Raw genomic sequence first — 22,864 nt, forward strand, 5'->3', positions numbered from 1 at the left:
AAGCTCTTCTCTCTTTGCCCTCCTTTTCTGGGGGAAAGAGTGAACCTGCCCATCGCTTGGGGCACAATGATCCTTCCCCTGCAGGGGGCAGGACACGGGACACGGATACTGAGGACAATCAAGACCAAGGACTTGCAACTTCTCTTGTTCTTTTTTCTCACAAAAGACTTCCAGAGAGGCTGAGTCTGCTTTCAAGTGAGGCACCAGAGTGCCAAAGCCCTAGTACGAGAAGATATCTGGGAACCGGCTGTCATCTAGGGACCATCTCTGCCGCTGACATCGTGGTATGCTATCGGAGCGCTTGCTCAAGCATCAGCTTTCTGTGAGCAGTTCACCGGCGCACATCACTGGGCCCCTGCACGGCCTGTGAATGTTCAGTTTTTCCTTGCATTTTCCATGGAAGAGTCAAGAAGAGTTTCAACACGTCACCTGCTGGAATCCAGAGATGGTATCAAGAAGCCTCCCCGTCCCAGAAAATCTGACGCCAGTTACGGTACCTTAGTAAACAAGAAGGCTGATCACAGGGTGTTGACAGGAAGCCAGCCGCTGTCCCCACATGTACAGGAAGGCAGTCCCCGTGGGCTGCTAGCTCCTGTCTTCACGACCTGGGGGGTATCCTCCGTAATGTACAAAACAGATATCACAAGGCATGTCTGTAAGCGACAGTCACGTCCACACAAAGTCTGCCCAGTGCGGGGCCGCCGCTGGTCCTGGCTTTTCGCGCCCAACATGGCTGGGCCACTGGCTACTTGGCCTGGGCCTCCTGCAGGAGTGGCAGCCTGGCGGCTGGGGGCCTGTAGGACCAGGCAGGAAGCTTGTGCTGCAGTGGGGTCCTCCAGGGGTAGAACATGTAGCTGATGTCATAGCTCAGGAGGCAGCTCAGGGATGCCACGTAGATGTCGGCAAATCGCAACAGGCGCCGCAGGAAGTACGTGGGGTTCTGGTCTATGCGGAACAAGCTTCCAAACTGGGCGCTGAAGGAACATTTGGTCATTTCTCTCAACTCCTTCCTCTCCTTTTTGCACTCCTGCAAAACCAGCTGTGACTCCGCATCTCTGTGAACCTGCATTTGCTCCAATAACCCAGTCAAGGTGTGTAGGTAATTGTAGGTAATTGTTTGAATGTACTTTTCCATGTTCATGATTCTGAGCTCAGATCTCAATTCCAGGATAATTCCACCCGTTCACCAGCCATGCTTTAGGGTCAAGTCCACCAGGTCACTGTATATATGGTCACCAAAATACAACACTTTGGATCCCCTCCATCCAGTAAACTTCAAAAGTTCATCTAAATTGCCCTGCTTATAAATCTGGCCTTTCTGCAACGTGTAGATTTTATCCTAGAGTAAGACGCCTTTCACATTCACCTTTTGGAAGGGACTTCACTTATCACTAAAGAAGTTTGGCTTCTCCGCCTGAACGATGACCACATCAAACAGGTCCCTCCAGTCTTTTTCAACAATATACCTCATCCCTTCATCCACAAAGCTACTGGGGCTATTGGTGATGAGAAACATCTTCTTGCCATGATCAGCCAGTTTGGCCAACACTGCATGGGTCTGCTCAGGGTAGCAGATGTACTTTTCAATATTGCTTCAACTGCTCTGTACATGATTCCTTTGGTGTGCACCTCCCGAATTGAATCCTTGACGTCTTTGTACAGGTGCACAGGCTCATAGTCGATGTTGTTCTTCAGAAAGTACTCGTTCACACAGGACAGCAGGGTCATCTCGGGCAGGGAGAAGATGTCCATGAACATGGACATGATGTCATGGTGTTTCCGTGGGAACTCTCATAAAAGTTGCTCATCTGTTCCAAAGGCACATGGGAGCCCTGGTACATTTCAATGACTTCCTCATCAGGGACCACACTTAGGCCTCTGTGGACAGTTCCCAGCTGGATGTAATGAAAAGCACTGATCTTCATCAAGACCACCGCTGCACATCATAATGCAGTCCACGGATTGCAAAGTTTGGGTCATACTCATACTTCCTGATTTCCATGGGATACCTGTGTTCGTTGATGAGAAGGTCCTGAGTGGCATTAAATATCAGTGTGTGGAGGTGCTTAGAATAAAACACCAAGGTGCAATCATAATCAAAGCCGTAGATTTCAAGCTGTAGATTTCAATGTCCAACAGACTCATCTCATTGTTTGAAAAGATGGCATCTGGATTCTACAAGTTGCTCATAACTGAAGTAACCAATTCTTCCGTGCTCCTCTTCGCCTCCCGGTAGCGCTCCCAAAGGTAGCACTTCATGTCTGGGGCGGTCCCAGGTGCCCTGCATAAGGGCCCCGTGCGGGGCCCTCGTGCGACCGCCCCCGAGCCGCAGTCCGGCAGCCGCCCCACAGGGCCTCCAGTGCGCCGCTGCCCCACCGCAAGTGGCGCCTCAGGCTATTTGCCTTTGTTGAGTAAAGATTTTCCAGTTTATATCCTGGAGGCTTGATTATTCAGATTATTTCTGTATTTCTGTATAGCTGAATAAATTAGTAAGTAAAGGCCTTTTTGGTTAATTATTTCATTTAGAAAATTATATTAAATAGCTATTTAGATCACTCATTGCTCTATTTCATTCTTATGTTGTCGTTAATACGTAGTTTTCAAAGTTGTACATGGACTCTAACCAATCAGATGTTAGATTCAGTTTCACTTTCAAAGATAGTAATTGGACATTTCAACTGCTAATTTAAGTTTACTGTCAAATAGGAGACACTTTGGACAATTTATGTTTTTTTATTGTCTGGCATATTTGTTCTTTTGACATCAACTAGTTATCATGTCTTTTGATTTCAACTAGATTTTACGTATTTGTATTCCTTTTTAAATGTAGCATAATTTACGTATGACATTGACCATTTTGATGTGCAATTCTATGAGTTTAACACATCAGGTTACAAATAATGTAACAGCTACCAGGGTCAAGATTTAGAACTGTCCCATCTCCTTCAAAAAATGTCCTTATGTGGGGCTTCCCTGTTGGCGCAGTGGTTGAGAGTCTGCCTGCCGATGCAGGGGACACGGGTTCGTGCCCTGGTCTGGGAAGATCCCACATGCCGCGGAGCGGCTAGGCCTGTGAGCCATGGCCGCTGAGCCTGCACGTCCGGAGCCTGTGCTCCACAACGGGAGAGGCCACAACAGTGAGAGGCCCGTGTAAAGCAAAAAAAAAAAAAAAAAAAAAAATGTCCTTATGCGCCTTGGCAATCAAGCTCTCCCTCTATTTTCAGCCCCTGGCAACTACTGATCCGTTTTTGCCTTTTCCAGATTATCATGTCAGAATCATAAAGTATGCAACCTTTTGAGTCTGGCTTCTTTCATTTGGCAGAATGCATTCAAGATTCATCCAGGGTGTTACACGCTTCAGTACTTTTCACTGCAGAATAGTGTTCCTTTACATGGATGTGCCACAGTTTGTTTATCCACTTATTAAAGTGCATTTTGAGTTGTTTTCGGTTTAGAGAAATGGTGAACTAAGCTGCTATAGACATCCAGGCACAGGCCTTTCTGTGATCATATGTTCATTTCTCTTGGGTAAATATCTAGGAGTGGCATTTCTGGGTTGTTCAGTGACTTATAAAAAATTGCTAAATGGTTGTACATTTTGCATTCCCACCAGCAAGATATGAGAATTCCAGTCACTTAACATGCTTATCACCTCTTGATATTGTCTGATATTTTTATTTTAGCCTTTGTATTAGGTGTGTAGCAGTGTCTCATTGTGATTTTAATTTGCATTTTTCTGATGACTAATGAAGATGAGCAACTTCTCCTGGGCTTATTTGTCATCCCTGTGTTTTGGTGAAGTGTCTTCAAATATTCTTCCATGTTTAATTGGTTGGATGTTTTCCTATTATTGAATTTGCAGAGCAATTTACATATTTTGGATACAAGTCCTTTCTGTTTTGCCAATATCTCCTCCTAGCCCATGGCTTGTCTTTTCATTTTCTTAACAGTATCGTTTGCAAAACAGAAGTTTTTCATTGTGAAGAATTCCAATTTATATTCCTTTTAAACAGTGTGTGTGTGGTTTTTTCCTATCTCTTTTTGCTCCTTGCACCACCATCAGTGATCATTGTACAACAGATTTGTTTTGGTCTATTTCACAAAGCACACACAGTTGCCGCTTCATCTGCTTAACATCAAGGGAACAAGTATGAGGACATGGGATGAGCATTGAACTGAGAGTCAAGATGTCTAGATTCCTGTTTTGTCAGTGGTTTGCTATCAACTGTGAGCTAATTATTTAAATTCTTTAGGCTTCCATTTCTTCATCTCACATTAGAAATAAAACCCAACTTATCCATTTCAGGAATGGTGAGGATATAGTGAGATAAAAGATGCAAAAGTACGTGCAAAGTGCTGGAAGGATGCTACATGCATTATATTTTCCTCTTCCAAGAGCCTCGCATCAACTTTGACAGTCACACTGGACCCACATTACAAAGGTACCTCTATGACTACAAATATAAGGCTCTAATATACTTTGTGTACACAGTACTTCCCTCTTTCACTCTAGAATATCCTTTGGTAGCTTCAAATTTTCTTTTCATGCTCTTATATCCATTTTAAAAATTCTATATATTTAGTACTGGGTAATCTTCAGATTTCATTTCAGAAACTTGTAATTTTTATTTTTTTCAAAAAGAAATGCTCTAACCAGCAATAGAATTGAGTAAGATTCCTTCCCTTGGACATTTGGCAGAAACATCTTCTTTCATGAAATAGTGGTGTTATTCAACAATGGAGCATGATTTTTTTTCTTCTCTCTCTCAAGGGAGGAAACTGAAGTATAGCAGAAGATTAAACATTCTCTAGGATATGTACAGTCCCTTTTCCAGTAAAAATAGGTAAAGAAAAGGATATTTCTGTGGACAGGAATATTTGTGTTTAGGAAGTTTAGCTGTAAGGTTCTAAAAATTCAAACTGTCTAGGAAAGGAATAAATTTTTTTAAAAGGTTTAGTCTATATAACCATAGGGAGTTGATAATTTGTTACTTTCATGAAGTATTTAAAATCTTTATTTAACATTTTGAATTTAAAAAATTAAAAAGGCTTCTTTATCAGTTATGTAGCTAATTTTGGTAAAATTGCTGTTAGTCTATTTTGGGAAATAGGTAAATCTTACAGTGAATGCGTAATAACCAAATAAGTCAAGTCCAGAATAATTGCTTTAAAATGAAGGTCAAATTATGTCACCACTCTGGTCAATGGCTTTGCCATCTTACTCAGAGTGACAGCCAATTCCAAGGGTCCACTCTCCCCCACCTCCCTGATGTCAGCTCCTGTCACTCTCCCCTCTTGCCTTCCCCACTCCAGTTTACTGGCCTTCTGTTCCTTGTTCATTTCAGCTCTTGTGTTCTCACGGGTGCCCTCTGCCCGGAGTGCTCTTCTCCCAACTATCGCATGGCTCATTCCTGGTCCAGGACCAGCTACATAATTTGTTGGGCCCAGTATAAAATGAAATGTATTTTTTAAAAAAATTATTAAGAATCTTAAGATGGCAACAGCAGAGTAGTAAATCAAGTGTGGCTACACAGGTAAGTACACCCACAAAGCCTGCCCTGCCTGGCTCCTTGATTCCTTCATATCTCTGTTTCAAAGTCACCTTGTCTTAGAGAAGTTGTCCTCCTGTTCATTCTATATGAAAGAGTTACCCCTAGCATCCTTGGCCCTTTTATTTTCTTTTTATTTTATGTATTGATTACTCGATTGTCTACCTTTCCCCAGTGGGATATAAAGTCCTTACATGCTGTATCACCCAGAGCATAAGACATACCCAGCACATAACACAGTAGCCACTCAAATATTTGTCAACTGAATGAATAAAGGAGTAAATAAGAAGTAATAAAAATCCAAAGCCATATGAATAAAAAAAATCAAGAGACAGACCAGATTTTAAACCAGTAAATATAAAAACTGTATTTGCATGTATGGGGAGAGGCTCAGATTTGGAAATTCAAATTTAGGAAAAAGGAGAATGGACTCAGCCTCAGTTCTTACATTAGCTGGTTCTGTGACTTTGGAAAGGTCTCTCAATCCCTCTGAATCCCACGCTGTCACCAGTGCAGTAAGGGGCCTTCCAACACTTCATTCTGTGACTTTATGGAACAGTCTCAAATGTGACAGCATAATATAACAATCTGATTAGTTGAAGATATTTTCTATACATTTGGGTCAAAAAACAAAAACAGGATGCTCTTTGGATGACTGGTCTAGCATTCCTCCAGCCTTCTCCTTCAATGTGACGGGCCACTTACGAATATGTATGGTATACAGTATACATGTATACTGTATGATATATTGTGACCTCACAAAATCATTTTTCCCAAGGGAAAAGAGCTCTGCTTTGAGGAGTAGCTAGAATTCTTATAAATAGCTTATTACGTATCAGAGTTTGGGTGCCGTGGCCATTTAAACTCTTAAATTGATGACATTCATGTGTTTATTCGAATCCACAGGCTGTCATAGGTTAGTTCTTTAAGAAGAGATGCAAATCTAACTGTGGAGGTCCCCAGGCCCGCACACTTCTCCTCACTCCTTTTTGGGACATTCTGGGGTATCTACTGCTGAATCCATTGTGGAAAACAGAGTCTTCATTTAATATGCCAAGCTCCCGTTTGATATTATTAATTTGAAAAATCATGAAGAAATGTTGTGATCATAAATTCTCCCAGCATAGACGATGTTGAAAAAAAACCCCCACAAAACACTATAATGCCTTCTGGCTCTGTATGTGTCGGGGTTGAAAAACATTTGTTTTCCAAATCTCAGCCTCTATCCTGTTTGGTCAATAGCTGTGCATAGTACTTGCTCTGTAGTTTGTTTTTTTCATGTCCATTTTGCTTGGGATAATGTCCTATGTCTTTGTTATTCTCCTGATTCTTTTTCCTCTACTCATTGTGTTTTTTTAGCAAAGAAGCAAACTGATTTCTTCCCCTAGAATCCACATTAATCCTTCCCACTGAAAGATTTCTGATGTGCTTTTATCACTATTTTTAAATAATCCCCATATTCTATCTGATAGGAGAGCAAGATGGACCCCCATCACATAGAATAGACAGAGGCAAAATGAACTAAAAGTGAAACCCAATACAGATGTTAAGAGCACAGCTATAGCCTTGGTCAATTGAATAAGGAAGGGCTTAGGAGTCCTACAAATCTCAGTACAAGGTTAGAATAGGACTTACTACCAGGCTCCACTGATGTTGAAGTCTTGATATCCTCTTGATTATGAATCCTACTTCTAGGGGCAAGGATTATAGTTCCTTATTGGGCAGCCCCAGTTCTAACAGTTAGGGAAATCTGAATATAGGAAATTTGCTTCATCATCAGAAAGGCAGGTTAGACAGAGCAGAGCTGAGTGAATTAAAGATAAGTTATAATTGAATGCCTTCTTGCTCAGACAGTAAGGACAAAATAAGAATAAAAAGCACTGTATGTACATATTATTCCCAATTGTGCTACCAGCATGCAAAGAGCATCTGAGAAGCATGAAAATCCAGAACATCCCATGGACATCCCATAAATGAATCTGCAAATATAGATTCAGGGACATCAAGGATGATTTCCTGTCTATGAAAAACACCTCCTTCTCTCCTTCCTAAAGGTTTGGATAAAAGCATAAGAAATCTTCCTACAACAAAAAATTAAAAGATAGATTTGGCCACCTGGGATAGAAGAAAAGACCTCTGTGGTAGGAACCGGAAGATCTGTTTCCAATCCCAACCATTTCACTAACCAGCTTGAGTAAGTTTCTCGTAGACCCTTTGTACCAACCCTTCTGTCAGCTAAACACCATGAGTGGGACTCACCCAGCTGACATCAGGTGGGACAGAAGAATCACCCAGCTGAGCCCTTTTCAAATGTTTGAAGCACACCACCACCTCAAAATTATACAATTATATATAATTATTATAATTATATATAAAAATAGTTGCTGTTTGAAGCTACTAAATTTTGGAGTAACTTGTTACACAGTAATAGGTAACTGAAACTGAATTTTGTACTGGAAGCAGGTGCTGTTAGAACACAATCCTAAAGCATGTGGCATTGGCTTTGGAGTGGAGACGTGGGTGAAAGGTAGAAGAGCTTGGATGAGACTGTTGGCAAATTGTCAAATGACAAAAGGAAAAATGTTTTTGGAGCCTGGAGAAAAGATGTAGTGGTAGAAAGTTCAGCGAAACTGTTGCCTATAGTAATGTAGAAAATAGAAAAACTAATGAACCGTTAGATCAGGCTAAAGAGATTTCCAGACAACATCAAAAGTAGCAACTGGTTTATTTTTACTTTATGTGACAAACTGCCATAGAGAGTATTTAGATTAAATAAGAAAATGTACAATTTTCAAGCAGATTTTAGAGGAAATACAAGGAAGCCAAGACTTCCTGTTTCCAAAACAAAAATGTTTTCCATTCCCAGCATCTCTGGATGGTAAAATAATCTCAAAGTAAGAAACGGTCTCAGGGTAAAGATATTAAGGTTGTTGCTATAAGACCTTTGTTGAGACTCAGAAAGATTTAAGGGTGTGCATAGTAGGACTGATAAAAATCTTAAGGAAATGCCTAGTGGATTCTCTTTGGTAGGAAAGGAGCCTTTAAGAATCTAAGGGTTGAATGTTGTAAAATTTTTTATCTAGATAAAAAGGTGTCAAGAGTCTTGAAGGCTTTGTCCCATAGCACCCTGTGTCACAACAAGCCAGAGCAGAGCTTACCTGGAAGATAATTGTGAGTATGATTTTGATCTAATGGAAATTAACCCCGAAAAGAGTCCTGCAAACACACAAAGAGAGTTTTAAGAGAATTGTACTATAGAAGCAGTTAGCTGAATAGACACAGTCCAGAATGAAAAGAGACCTTTGTACCCACAAAGGAAGCAGACTGAGAAAACTACCTAGCCAAGCACAGGTCATTTGTTATGTAAAAGAAAAGATGACTCGGAGGGTAAAACCAAGAGCCCAAAGAAGAGAGAAAGGAACCAGGGAGAATCATACCCAGGGAGGAAGACTGGGTCTAATCAAGGAAGTGGCCACAAGTACACAGTTCTATTTTCTACGTAGTTGGATTTCTGAATTGGTCTAGACCAGTGACTGCTATGTGCCTCCTATTCCCACCTGTTTGGATGAGAATGTCTGTTATATTTATCCTCTTCCTGTATCACCACTGTCTGTTGGCTGTGAAGGGGCAGATAACTCGTCTCTTTATTCAACATATTCAACTTCTAGACTTACTTACATAGCAATATTCTGAACCTCAGCTTGAGCCTGAAGCTAGAATTGGGTGAGAATTTTGAAGGTCTTGGGAGATGTAAATGTATTTGCATGTGGAAGAAATATTAATGGTCTGTGGCCAAAAGGTGGACTGTGATAGGTGAAAGGTGGTCACAATTTCTTTGATACTCCTACCCTGGAAGGCTGGAGTCTCATATTCTTCCCTTCCAATCTGAGCTGGCCTTCTTGACTTGTTTGATAGAATGCAGCAGAATTGACATTCTGGGAATTTTGAGACTAAATCATATAAAGTCTTGAATTTTTCATCTATGTAGCCTCTTGGGACACTTTCTGGGAACCAGGAACCACCATGCTGGAGAGGACACATGTAGGCATCAAGATGACGTCTCCACTTAGTACAGTCCTCCAGCTCAGACATAGCATGGAGCTCTCGGGGACCCGTGGACCAGCCCAACCACCAGCTGTATATTACGGAGTGACCTCAGTCAATGCTGTGTGGAGTAAAAGAGTTGCCCAGCTAAGCCCTGCCTGAATGTCTGAATCACAAAATTGTGAGAAAAAATAAAATATACTTTTATTTAAAGCTGTTGTGTTTCGGGGGGATGAATTGTTTTGCAGCAGTAGATAACCAGAACAAAATCTCTTTCTCTTTCTGGGTCTCAGTTTCCTCACCAACAAAATGTGAGATTTGAATCAGACCTCTAAGTTTCTTCAAATTTTACAAAAATAGCAAAATAACACATAACTATTTTTATTATACTGCCATAATTTTACTTATCAAACATCTATAAATAGTAAGCATTACAAATTATGCCACCTCTGACTAAAATGTCAGAAGTAGAGTTAAAACACTGGGGAATTATTGTCAATACACACTAACCACCATTCTGGCTGAAGATAGGTTAGCAAGGTTAACGTTTTTACAGAGACAAACTGATTTCTCCTCAATGATTCTCCATAGGGGCTGGCTAAATGCACTCAAATTACTTAATATCTAAAACAGCGAAGTCTTTCAAACAAAATTTACCTTGAACAAGGCATATGAAAATTGATCCAGAAAATTAATTCCTATCTGCAAACACATCACTGACTATGTCTATATGTATGGGTAAACGCATATACTTCTGCCTACCCATTTAGCACGGGAGGTCTTAACTCAGAGTCTGTACCCTCAAGGAGTCCAAGGATAGAGTTCAGGTGGTTCACATATTTTCAATGGAAAAAATTACGTATTTATTTTCCCTAACCTTTAACTGAATTTAGCATTAACTTCAATTATGCATGCAGGTAGCAAACCAGAAAAGTATTAGCAGTATCTGTGATTTTTGTTACCAGTAGCAGTCACCAATATTTTCATAACACATAACAGTTGTTGCAGATATCTCTAATTATCATTTGCGCTCATCACAACGTTGTAGGGTTATTAATCCCACCAATAGTCACTACTGAATGCATTAATAAAGATATATATAATTAATGTATGAATCCTACTATATCATAAATTCACTTTTGATATTTTAATATTTTATCATAATTGGTTTCCTTTTTAATGCTATGTTTTAAAATTTATGTATTTTTAAAAAATTATTCTGAAAAAGGATCCATGGGCTTCTCTAAGTCTAGAGAAGGGGCCGATGGCACCAAAAGGTTAAAAACCTCTCACTGGCCTCTCCAGCCAGCCAGCACACACCAAGCCCCTGCCATGGGCCCAGAGTGGTCCTGGAGATCGACACACCAATACATTAGTTTTCTCTCATGCTTTGCTTCCGCTCCCTGTTTCCTACGTTAGTTGCTCTTAATATCAGCCCCTGACTTAGGCCCCGATCTCGCTTCTGGCCTCCTCATTCTTCACAGATTATTCGGCCTCATACCTCATTACAGAGAAATTGGAACTTCCTCATTTTATCCATGTCCATTGATTCTATTGCTACCTATATGCTGTTCTCTCTCAAACATATAAATTTCCAAATCTCATGTCTCTTTTGAATTTGAATTCTAACCGCCTACTCATCCTGAATATCCTCCACACACTTCAGATGAAACAGGACCATTCATTACCCATTCCTGCCACCACAAGCTCTGACTCACTCACCCCGAGGCACAGATGGTGACAACAGTTCTGTGCATTAGACCCTTTGGTGCCATATCTGGATTTAACTCCCTCTCCCTCATCCCCAAACTGTAATATTTAATTTGTCCCTTTAAATATTTCTAAAATCCATTTGTCTTACTCGGCCCAGACCCTGCTCAATTCTAGCCATGACCATTTTAATAATCCTTTAAAGGATCTCCTGGTTTCTAGTATCTCACTGTCTTCAGTCCAACCAGAGTTATCCTTCTAGAACTCAAATGAAGCCATCTCACTTTCCACCTTAAAAGCTGTATTGCCTAGATCAGTGAGCCTCACCTGGGTGATCTGTTAAAGCACAGGTTGCTGGGCCCCAACCCCAAGGTATCTGATCCAGTAAGTCTGTAGTGGGGCCTGGAAATTCGCATTTCTAACCCATTCCCAGGTGAGGCTGCTGCTGTTGCTCAGGAAACTACCCTTGAGAATTACTGGCCCAAACCAGTAAAACTGTTTGCTTCGTAGTTCTTCCAAGAAGAAATGTTTCAGTACCACCCTCCTAAATATGTAGGCCTATTTATTTATATATTATATATTCAATGCACGTTCTAACGCACTAACATAGTGGGTACATCATGAAACACACTAAAAATCATCATAAAAAGATGAGATCAAAACAAATAGAAAGTTCAAGACTATTCTTCCTGCATCCAAACGGACCGTGTTGTTCACTCTGCATCAGAGGATTCTGGGAGGGATAAAGATTAAGAATAAGCCCACGACCTGAGATGCAAAGTCTTATCCTCAGTTTTTCTGGTCAATCATAGCCAGCCTGCGTTCTCTCTAATCCTGGCTCCAGACCATACGTTACAACCTTAGGAAATTTCCTTAACCTCTCTAAGCCTCTGTGTCTTCCTCTGGAAAATGGAGATAATGTTAGTAACTACTTGGGATCGTTCTTAGGATTAAATAAATTCTATGCATAAAAAAGTCCCTAGTGTATAATAAATGTTTGATTAATGTTGACTATCATGACTACTCCCAGTTAGACACCTTATGCTATAACCATGCTGATCAGTTCACTGTTCCCTGAATAAACATCTACAACTCAATGTCTTTGCTCATGTTGTATCCTCTACCTGGAATATACTTCCTTTGTCTCCAGTTGATAATATCCTCCTCATCTTTCACAGCCCAGCTGAAAATATTATGTCCCCCGTGACAACTTAACCCGAACTTCCTGGCATAATTAATTGGTGTCTCCTCTGCGTTCCTCTGCACTTGTACAAGCCTCTGAATATGGCTTTCCACAGTGTATTATGTACAGTTGCTTACATGCCATTTCCTCCAATATTGTGAGCATGATGTGAACAATGTCTAGTTGACCTATGTATCCATCATATCACCCCCAGGAAGTGCTTGGCACATGGCAGATGTGAAAGAGGGTGAGGACATGAGGGTGACAGTCCTATTCTAGTACGACAGCCCAGCCTGTGACCTTGTGTTCGGCTGCAGATGGTGTTTTCCCCAAGTGACTCCCCACTTCAGCCCCACTTTCCCTGGTTCCTTGGCCAATGAGGCTGTGATATAATAAAAATGAAGATTTGGTCTTTTTCCCAGATTCCTGGCACACAGCTCCTAAAAACCTTGAAAACTTCAGAGTGATGAGTGTCTTATGCATGCTACTGAGACGACTGGTTCTAGGGGACCCTGGACAGCTTCAGGATGGCGGTGGTTCATTAGAAAGATCAAGCTTTAATTAGAAACTTGGGACTTTCAGTCCTTTCCCCTAACTTCCTGGGAGAGGAGAAAGGCTGAGATTGAGTCTAATCACCAATGATCAATGGCCTAACCAATCATGCCTGCATAAAGCAACCCCCATGAAAACCCCTGAACAACAGGGTTTATTAAAGGGCTTCTGGGTTGATGAACGCATCCATGTGCTGGGAAAGTGCTGCACCCCAATTCCACAGGGTCCACTTGGGACCTTTCTGGATGTCACCCTATGTACCTCTTCATTCGGCCGTTCATTTGTATCTTTTATAATGTCCTTTCAAATCAACCTGGAAACATAATAAAGTATTTTCCTAAGGTTTGTGAACTCTTCTGGCAAATTATCAAACCTGAAGAGGGAGTTGTGGGAACCCCAGATTTACAGCCAGTTGGTCAGAAGTACAGGTGTCAACCTGAGCTTACAACTGGCAGGGAGGCAGTCTTCTAGGACTGAGCTCTTAATCTGGGTAGTTAGTGTCAGATTAAATTGAATTGTAGGCTACCCAGTTGATGTCCACAGAGCTGAAGAATTGGTTGGTGTGGGGAAAAAAAACAAAAAACACCCATTTGGTGGAATGTGAGTAAAAGCAGTTCAGAGAGGACAATTAGGTTTCATATGGAAGTCTGCATCCATCTAATAGAAATATGCTAGAGGTACCATTCCTCAAACTAGGCCTTCATCAGCCCTGCATCCCATCCAGCTGAATAGTATGTCCACAAAATGGTGACAGACAAAACCTATTCAAATTGATACCTCAGTTCTTCTCCCTGGTTTCTGTAATGTCATGGCCTTGGATATAAAAAATTGAATGCTTGTCCTCAGTTGAAAACTCCCCCCAACCACATTAATAAGAAAGCCCAAGCTTCCAAGGCCCTGAAGGCTTTAAATTATGTTTCCCTTGAGTCAACACTGGACCCCTCTGTTACAGTATGACCCAGTGCACATCCACATCCATTTGAACCACAGGTAAAATGTATTAGAGGTTGTGCTTCTCAACATTGCCCTGGTTGTCTGCAGGGCTCATCTTCAGTTCTTTCAGAGTTGCTACCAGGTTCTCTGAGTAGACTTGCTCTTTGTAAATCCTTGTTGCCCACTCTATGAAAAATACTGGAATCAAAGTACACTAACATTTTAATAAACCAGTCAAAGCCCATCAACCACCTGCTAATCAGGGTAAGACTGTCACCCTCCCTCTGCCCAGATTCAACAGAGCTCTGTTTACATGTACTCGTGATACTGGGCTATTTTATTGTGAAAGAAAAGCTAGCTTCATGTCACATAAGGTATATTTTTAAACCATGGCACACAGCATAAGGGAGCCAGATACGCCCCTGTCAACCCTAATGAAAGAAGAATATCAGACCCATTAAAAGGCTAAAGTCCAATCACCCTTCAGTGACTTTTCTTCTCATCAGCAAAAATGCTCATTAATTCTAATATCTCTGCTTTCAGGCATGAACTATGAGATCTGAACAGAAATTTCATTTGTAATGAATACATTTTGACAGAAGTAGAATTATGATGATTCTACTGGTAATAATAATAATAATAAAACATATCACAGGAACCAGAGGATTCTCTGAGCGGCAGGGGATCTGTGAGACCCCTCTGTCTGTGACATAGTCTTATGATGTCCATGCCCAGAAGCACCTGTATAAATAGTGTGACTATAAAATCATGAGGCTGATTCGTCTAACCAACAGACCAGAATGCATAGGTCCAGATAGCAAACATCCGTTACCAACTTCATAAATTGTTGAGGATATGGCCTGGTCTTTTGAATAACCCTGCGAGCCTATTTTTGAGCCTGTATTTGGTGAATCTACAGGAATGCTTTTTCTGGGATGGGAGATTATTGTAAGGATACTGGGGACAAGTATGTAGGAGGCCACAGTGTCACCTTGGAACCCAGAGATTCCAGGTCTGGATTTTCCTAAAGAAAGAGATAATCATTCTCCATGATTTAGACATCAGTGAAATAACCAAGGTCCTCTTACTTGACTTAGCATGTATATTTTCCACCAGAAAAAAAATCTTTGAGCTCTGCATACAGCAGGTACTTAACAAATATTTGTTCAATGAGTAAGTGAATAGGTTCAGATTTGCCACTATCCAACACTATCCAATTGCTTCCCTAGTCTTTAAGGAATAAGGCTGTCCAATCCCACAACCTAATCCCACAACCTAACCCCATGACTACACTAAAGGCAGGGGAAAGCCTCATGGAATAGGCTTTCCTATTTCAATAGGAATATATCAGCCCTGGGCTCCTCACCTCCAAGATAATTTAACATAAAAGAATAGACTACTACTTTTTCAAGCCCCTGCATTTATGTCTCTGCTACCAATAGCCAAATATATCATAGTTTCTAATCCATCCCAACATATACTACCGCTCCCATTTCACAGGTAAGCAAACCAGTTCAGAGAGATTAAGATTCTTGCACCAAACTACACAGCTAGAAAGCATGAAGCCAGGCTTACAAACCCTGGTCTCTCACAGCAAAATCTTGTTCTTCCTAATGTGCCTACCACTGTAGTGGCCATGAATCAATAGAGCAATTAGAATTGTTATGTCTATTGTAATATGTAGTTAGAAAAAGGATTTGGTTTCAATAGATCAAAGAGAAAAGAAATTAGAAAGAGAGCCTGTGGGGAAATGTGTATGTGGAGAGTTGCCAGGAGAGAGGCCAGCCAAGAAAGGATTTAACACAATTGCTTATCAAATGGGCAAAGGACAGGACCTGCAATTCACAAGCGAGGACACATAATTAGAAGACAAATGGGGAAAACATTTAATTTCTGTAGATATCAAGGAAAAGCAAATTGAAACAACAGCTTTATGCCTTCTAAAACAACAAAGAACGGCAGCACTCAGTGTTATCAATGTGCTGTGAAGGCCATACGCAAATGGACCCTGGTGAAAATATAATTTAGAACACCTATTTGAAACAAATTTACCTATAATTGTCCAGAGTCATGAAGATGTTTATGTCCTTTATCTTAAAGAACATATGAGAGAAAGAAATGTATTTATATAGATAAAGATGCGAACCATAGCAATATTCAGAACAGCAACAGTTTAAAATTAAGTGCCCACAAACAAGAGGATGTTTGTGTTATATGGTGGAATATTACAGCGTTAGCTCAGTCTATCCCCTCTGGTCTGGACCATTGCAATAGACTTGTTTCTTGCCGCCAGCGTTGTCCTCCAATCCAGGCTCTACTCTGCCACCAGATGGGTCTAATGAGTATGGCACTCCCATCTCCAGCCTGGTGGAGTTCCAAGTTCTGAGACAGGCCCCCAGGGCTTCTGCGAGCTTTGTTCCACCTGCCTGTCCAACTTCATTCCTTGCACCTGCCCCACCTGCAGGCCTGTGTTCCCAGTGTATTAAATACAATATAAACACATTCGTTTCCTGAATAAACATCTATAACCCAATGTCCTTGCTTATGTTGTAGCCTCTGCCTGGAATATCCTTCCTTCATTTCCACTTGGTAAAATCCTTCACATCCTTCACAACCCAGCTGAGAAGGTTAGCTGGGCTTTACTCATGCATCTTTAGAATTAGCGGGGCTGTATCTGTGCAACAGATGCCAGTTTGCCTTCAAAACTGAGCTTACTTACTGCCTCTTTGTAAATAATTTCTTAATTTTCTACACCTTCATTCCCAGGTGAAATCAACCATGCTTTCCTTGGGACCTCCAATGAATGGTCTATCACGGTTATACGGATGTTTATCATGGTATCTGTTATTCCCATGTATTTTTGTATATGTCTCTCTCTATTAAACTCCTTGAGGTCATGGGCACATCACCATAGCCAATCATATCAGCATCTTATTCACTATCATGTACTTAATGCTTACCCTATGCCAAGAACTGTGCCATGCATTTTGCATTTTATCTCCATATCTCATTAAAATTTTACAACTCTGATAAAGTATGCTGTTAATTAGTCTCAGTTTAAAATATGTGGAAACTGAGGCACATAGAAGTTGAGTAACTTGCCCAAGGCACAAAGTGAGCAAATGACATAGCCAAGACTTGAACTCTGGTTTAATTGATTCTGGCCATCTACCCACCATACAGTCTCATTCTCTTTTTTAATATAGTAGCTGAGCATCTTGTCATCATGGAGGAGCCTGAAGGTTCCCAAAGGCAGACATTGGGGCTTCTTAATGAAGACAGGCGAACGAAGGTAAGGCCTTGACATGGAAGAAAGAACAAGCTGAGTTCTGATGACATCACTGGAGCCCAGGATCCAATGGTACCTGAAGCTGGCCCTGTGCTGTGGAGACCTCAGCTTGCAGGATCTTGGTTCCAAGGCTGGAGGTCGGGCCCGAGGTCCTGTGTTAGGAGCGCAGAGTCCAAACTTCAGGACTAACAGAGAACCTCAGACCCCAGGGAATATTAATTGGAGTGAGGCTTACCAGAGGTCGTCACCTTGGAACCAAGACCTGGCTCTACCCAACTGCCTGCAAACTCCAGTGCTGGACACCTCAGGCCAAACAACCAGTAAGACAGGAATACAGCCCCACCCATCAAAAAAAAAAAAAAAAAAGAAAAAAGAAAAGAAAAGACAAAAAACTATGTTACAGATGAAGGAACAAGGTAAAAACTTATAAGACCAAATAAATGAAGACAAAATAGGCAACCTACCTGAAAAAGAATTCAGAGTAATGATAGTAAAGATGATCCAAAATCTCGGAAACAGAACGGAGAAAATATAAGAAACATTTAACAAGGACCTAGAAGGACTAAAGAGCAAACAAACAGTGATGAACAACACAATAACTGAAATTAAAAATACGCTAGAAGGAATCAATAGCAGAATAACTGAGGCAGAAAAACGGATAAGTGAGCTGGAAGATAAAATGGTGGAAATAACTGTTGGGGAGCAGAATAAAGAAAAAAGAGTTGAGGACAGTCTCAGAGACCCCTGAGACAACACTAAACACACCAATATTCGAAATATAATGGTCCCAGAAGAAGAGGAAAAGAAAGGGGCTGAGAAAATATTTGAAGAGATTATAGTTGAAAACTTCCCTAATATGGAAAAGGAAATAGTTAATCAAGTCCAGGAAGTGCAGAGAGTCCCATACAGGATAAACCCAAAGAGAAAGACACCAAGACACATATTACTCAAGATATCAAAAATTAAATACAAAGAAAAAATATTAAAAGCAGCAAGGGAAAAGCAACCAATAACATACAAGGGAATCCCCATAAGGTTAATGGTGGATCTTTCAGCAGAAACTCTGCAAGCCAGAAGGGAGTGGCAGGACAATTTAAAGTGATGAAAGGGAAAAACCTACAACCAAGATTACTCTACCCAGCGAAGATCTCATTTGGATTTGGCAGAGAAATCAAAAGCTTTTACAGACAAGCCAAAGCTACAAGAATTCAGCACCACCAAATGGGCTTTAAAACAAATGCTAAAGGAACTTCTCGAAGCAGGAAACAAGAGAAGAAAAAGACCTACAAAAACAAACCCAAATCAATTAAGAAAATGGTAATAGGAACATACATATCGATAATCACCTTGAGTGTAAATGGATTAAATGCTCCAAACAAAAGATACAGACTGGCTGAATGGATACAAAAACAAGACCCATATATATGCTGTCCACAAGAAACCCACCTCAGACCTAGGGACACATACAGGTTGAAAGTGAGGGGATGGAAAAATATATTCCATGCAAATGGAAATCAAAAGAAAGCTGGAGTAGCAATACTCATATCAGATAAAATAGACTTTAAAATAAAGACTGTTACAAGAGATAAAGAAGGACACTACATAATGATCAAGGGATCAATCCAAGAAGAAAACATAACAATTATAAATATTTATGCACCCAACATAGGAGCACCTCAATACAAAAGGCTAATGCTAACAGCCATAAAAGGAGAAGTCGACAGTAACACAATAATAGTGGGGGACTTTAACCCCCCACTTACAACAATAGACAGATCATCCAGACACAAAGTAAATAACGAAACATAAGCTTTAAATGACACAATAGACCACATAGACTTAATTGATATTTTTAGGACATTCCACCCAAAAGCGGGAGAACACACTTTCTTTTCAAGTGCACATGGAACATTCTCCAGAATAGATCACATCTTGGGTCACAAATCAAGCCTTGGAAAATTTAAGAAAATTGAAATTGTATCAAGCATCTTTTCTAACCACAATGCTATGATATTAGAAATCAATTACAAGAAAAAAAACTGTAAAAAACACAAACACATGGAGGCTAAACAGTGTGCTGCTAAATAACCAAGACATCACTGAAGAAATCAAAGAAGAAATTTAAAAATACCTAGAAACAAATGACAATGAAAACACAATGATCCAAAACCTATGGGACACAGAAAAAGCAGTTCGAAGAGGGAAGTTCATAGCAATTCAAGTTCACCTCAAGAAACAAGAAAAATCTCAAATAAACAACCTAACCTTACACGTAAAGCAACTAGAAAAAGAAGAAAAAGAAAACACACTACAACTTAGGAGAAGGAAACTAAAAGTTAGTAGAAGGAAAGAAATCATAAAGATCAGAGCAGAAATAAATGAAATAGAAACGAAGAAAACAATAACAAGGATCAATAAAACTAAAAGTTGGTTCTTTGAGAAGATAAACAAAATTGATAAACCTTTAGCCAGACACATCAAGAAAAAATGGGAGAGGACTCAAATCAATAAAACTAGAAATGAAAAAGGAGAGATTACAGCTGACACTACAGAAATACAAAAGATCATAAGAGACTACTACAAGTAACTATATGACAATAAAATGGACAACCTGGAAGAAATGGACAAGTTCTTGGAAAGGTACAACTTTCCCAGATTGAACCAGGAAGAATTAGAAAATATAAACAGACCAATCACAGGTAACGAAATTGAAACTGTAATTAAAAGTCTTCCAACAAACAAAAGTCCAAGACCAGATTCCTTCACTGGTGAATTCTATCAAACACTTAGAGAAGAGTTAACACCTATCCTTTTGAAACTCTTCCAAAAAATTGTAAAGGGAGGAACATTTCCAAATTCGTTCTATGAGGCCATCATCACCCTGATGCTAAAACAAGACAAAGATATCACAAAAAAAGAAAATTATAGACCAATATTACTGATGAACATAGACACAAAAATCCTCAACAAAATACTAGCAAACAGAACCAACAACACATTAAAAAGATCATACACCATGATCAAATGGGATTTATCCCAGGGAGACAAGGGTTCTTCAATATATGTAAAACAATCAATGTGATATACCATATTAACAAATTAAAGAATTAAAAGCATATATCATCTCAATAGATGCAGAAAAAGCTTTTGAGAAAATTCAACACCCATTTATCATAAAAACTCTCCAGAAAGTGGGCATACAGGGAACCTACCTCAACATAATAAAAAGACAAACCCACAGCAAACATCATTCTCAATGGCAAAAAACTGAAAGCATTTCCTCTAAGATCAGGAACAAGACAAGGATGTCCACTCTTGCCACTATTATTCAACATAGTATTGGAAGTCCTAGCCACAGCAGTCAGAGAAGAAAAAGAAATAAAAGGAATACAAAATGGAAAATAAGTAGTAAAACTGTCACTGTTTGCCGATGACATGATACTATACATAGAAAATCCTAAAGATTCCACCAGAAAACTACTAGAACTAATCAATGAATTTGGTAAGGTTGCAGGATACAAAATTAATGCACAGAAATCTCTTACATTCCTGTACACTAACAATGAAAGATCAGAAAGAGAAATTAAGGAAACAATCCCATTTATCATCACAACAAAAAGAATAAAATACCTAGGAATAAACCTACCTAAGGAGGCAAAAGACCTGTACTCAGAAAACTATAAAACACTGATGAAAGAAATCAAAGATAACATAAACAGATGGAGAGTTACACCCTGATCCTGGATTGGAAGAATCAATATTGTGAAAATGACTATACTACCCAAAGTAATCTACAGGTTCAATGCAATTCCTGTCAAATTATCAATGGCATTTTTCACAGAAATAGAACAATAAATTTCACATTTTGTATAGAAACACAAAAGACCCTGAATGGCCAAGGCAATCTTAAGAAAGAAAAACAGAGCTGGAGGAATCAGGCTCCCTGACTTCAGACTATACTACAAAGCTACAGTAATCAAGACAGTATGTTACTGGCACAAAAACAGAAATATAGATCAATGGAACAGGATAGAAAGCCCAGAGATAAACCCACACACATAAGTCACCTTATCTTTGACAAAGGAGGCAAGAATATACAATGGAGAAAAGACAACCTCTTCAATAAGTGGTGCTGGGAAAAATGGACAAATACTAGTAAAAGAATGAAATTAGAACACACTCTAACACCATACACAAAAGTAAACTCAAAATGGATTAAAGACCTAAATGTAAAGCCAGACACTATAAAACTCTTAGAGGAAGACATAGGCAGAACACTCTATGACATAAATCACAGCAAGATCCTTTTTGATCCACCTCCTAGAGAAATGGAAATAAGAACAAAAATAAACAAATGGGACCTAATGAAACTTAAAAGCTTTTGCACAGTAAAGGAAACCATAAACAAGACAAAAAGACAGCCCTCAGAATGGGAGAAAATATTTAAACAAAGCAACTGACAAAGGATTAATCTCCAAAATATACAAGCAGCTCATGCAACTCAATATCACAAAAACAAACGACCCAATACAAAAATGGGCAGGAGATCTAAATAGGCGTTTCTCCAGAGAAGACATACAAATGGCCAACAAATACATGAAAAGATGCTCAACATCACTAATTATTAGAGAAATGCAAATCAAAACCACAATGAGGTATCACCTCACACCGGTCAGAATGGCCATCACCAAAAAATTAGAAACAATAAATGCTGGAGAGGGTGTGGAGAAAAGGGAACCCTCTTGCCCTGTTGGTGGGAATGTAAATTGATACAGCCACTATGGAGAACAGTATGGAGGTTCCTTATAAAACTAAAAATAGAACTATCATATGACCCAGCAATCCCACTACTGGGCATATACCCAGAGAAAGCCATAATTCAAAAATATATATATGTACCACAATGTTCATTGCAGCACTATTTACAATAGCCAGTACATGAAAGCAACCTAAATGTCCAACAATAGATGAATGGATAAAGAAGATGTGGCACATATATACAATGGAATATTACTCAGCTATAAAAAGGAACAAAATTGAGTTATTTGTAGTGAGGTGGATGGACCTCGAATCTGTCAGAGTGAAGTAAGTCAGAAAGATAAAAACAAATACCGTATGCTAATGCATATATATGGAATTTTAAAAAGCAGTGCTGGTGAACCTAGTAGCAGGGCAAGAATAAAGACACAGACCTAGAGAACGGATGTGAGGACATGGCAGGGGAAGGGGAAGCTGGGATGAAGTGAGAGAGTAGCATTGACATATATACACTATGAAATGTAAAATGGATGGCTAGTGGGAAGCAGCAGCATTGCACAAGGAGATCAACTCGATGCTTTGTGACGACCTAGAGGGGTGGGATAGGGATTGTGGGAGGGAGGCTCAATAGGGAGGATTTATGGGGATGTACGTATATATATAGCTGATTCACTTTATACAGCAGAAACTAACACAACATTGTAATGCATTTATACTCCAATAAAGCAGAAACTAACACAACATTGTAATGCATTTATACTCCAATAAAGATGTGGAAAAAATATATAGTAGCTGACACATAAAAGGTGCTCAATAATTGTTATAAAAATAAAATTACATGGCAAG

The 22,864-nt window shown here is 39.8% G+C and overlaps 1 pseudogene across 1 annotated transcript in view; it reads right to left on the minus strand.

Annotated features, from left to right (window-relative positions):
* Nucleotides 1–745: 745 nt before the first annotated feature.
* The window catches only part of LOC309833761 (5'-nucleotidase domain-containing protein 3-like), a 79,790-nt pseudogene continuing 57,671 nt past the window's right edge, over nt 746–22,864 (minus strand). The window contains exons 2-3 of the transcript in view: nt 17,337–17,412; nt 746–2,402 (exon numbers count right to left, since the gene is read on the minus strand). The product of the transcript in view is annotated as a 5'-nucleotidase domain-containing protein 3-like (transcript). The remainder of the gene's footprint in view (nt 2,403–17,336; nt 17,413–22,864) is intronic.

This window comes from Grampus griseus (assembly GCF_964374135.1).
Source record: "Grampus griseus genome assembly, chromosome: 15".
NCBI lineage: Eukaryota > Metazoa > Chordata > Mammalia > Artiodactyla > Delphinidae > Grampus > Grampus griseus.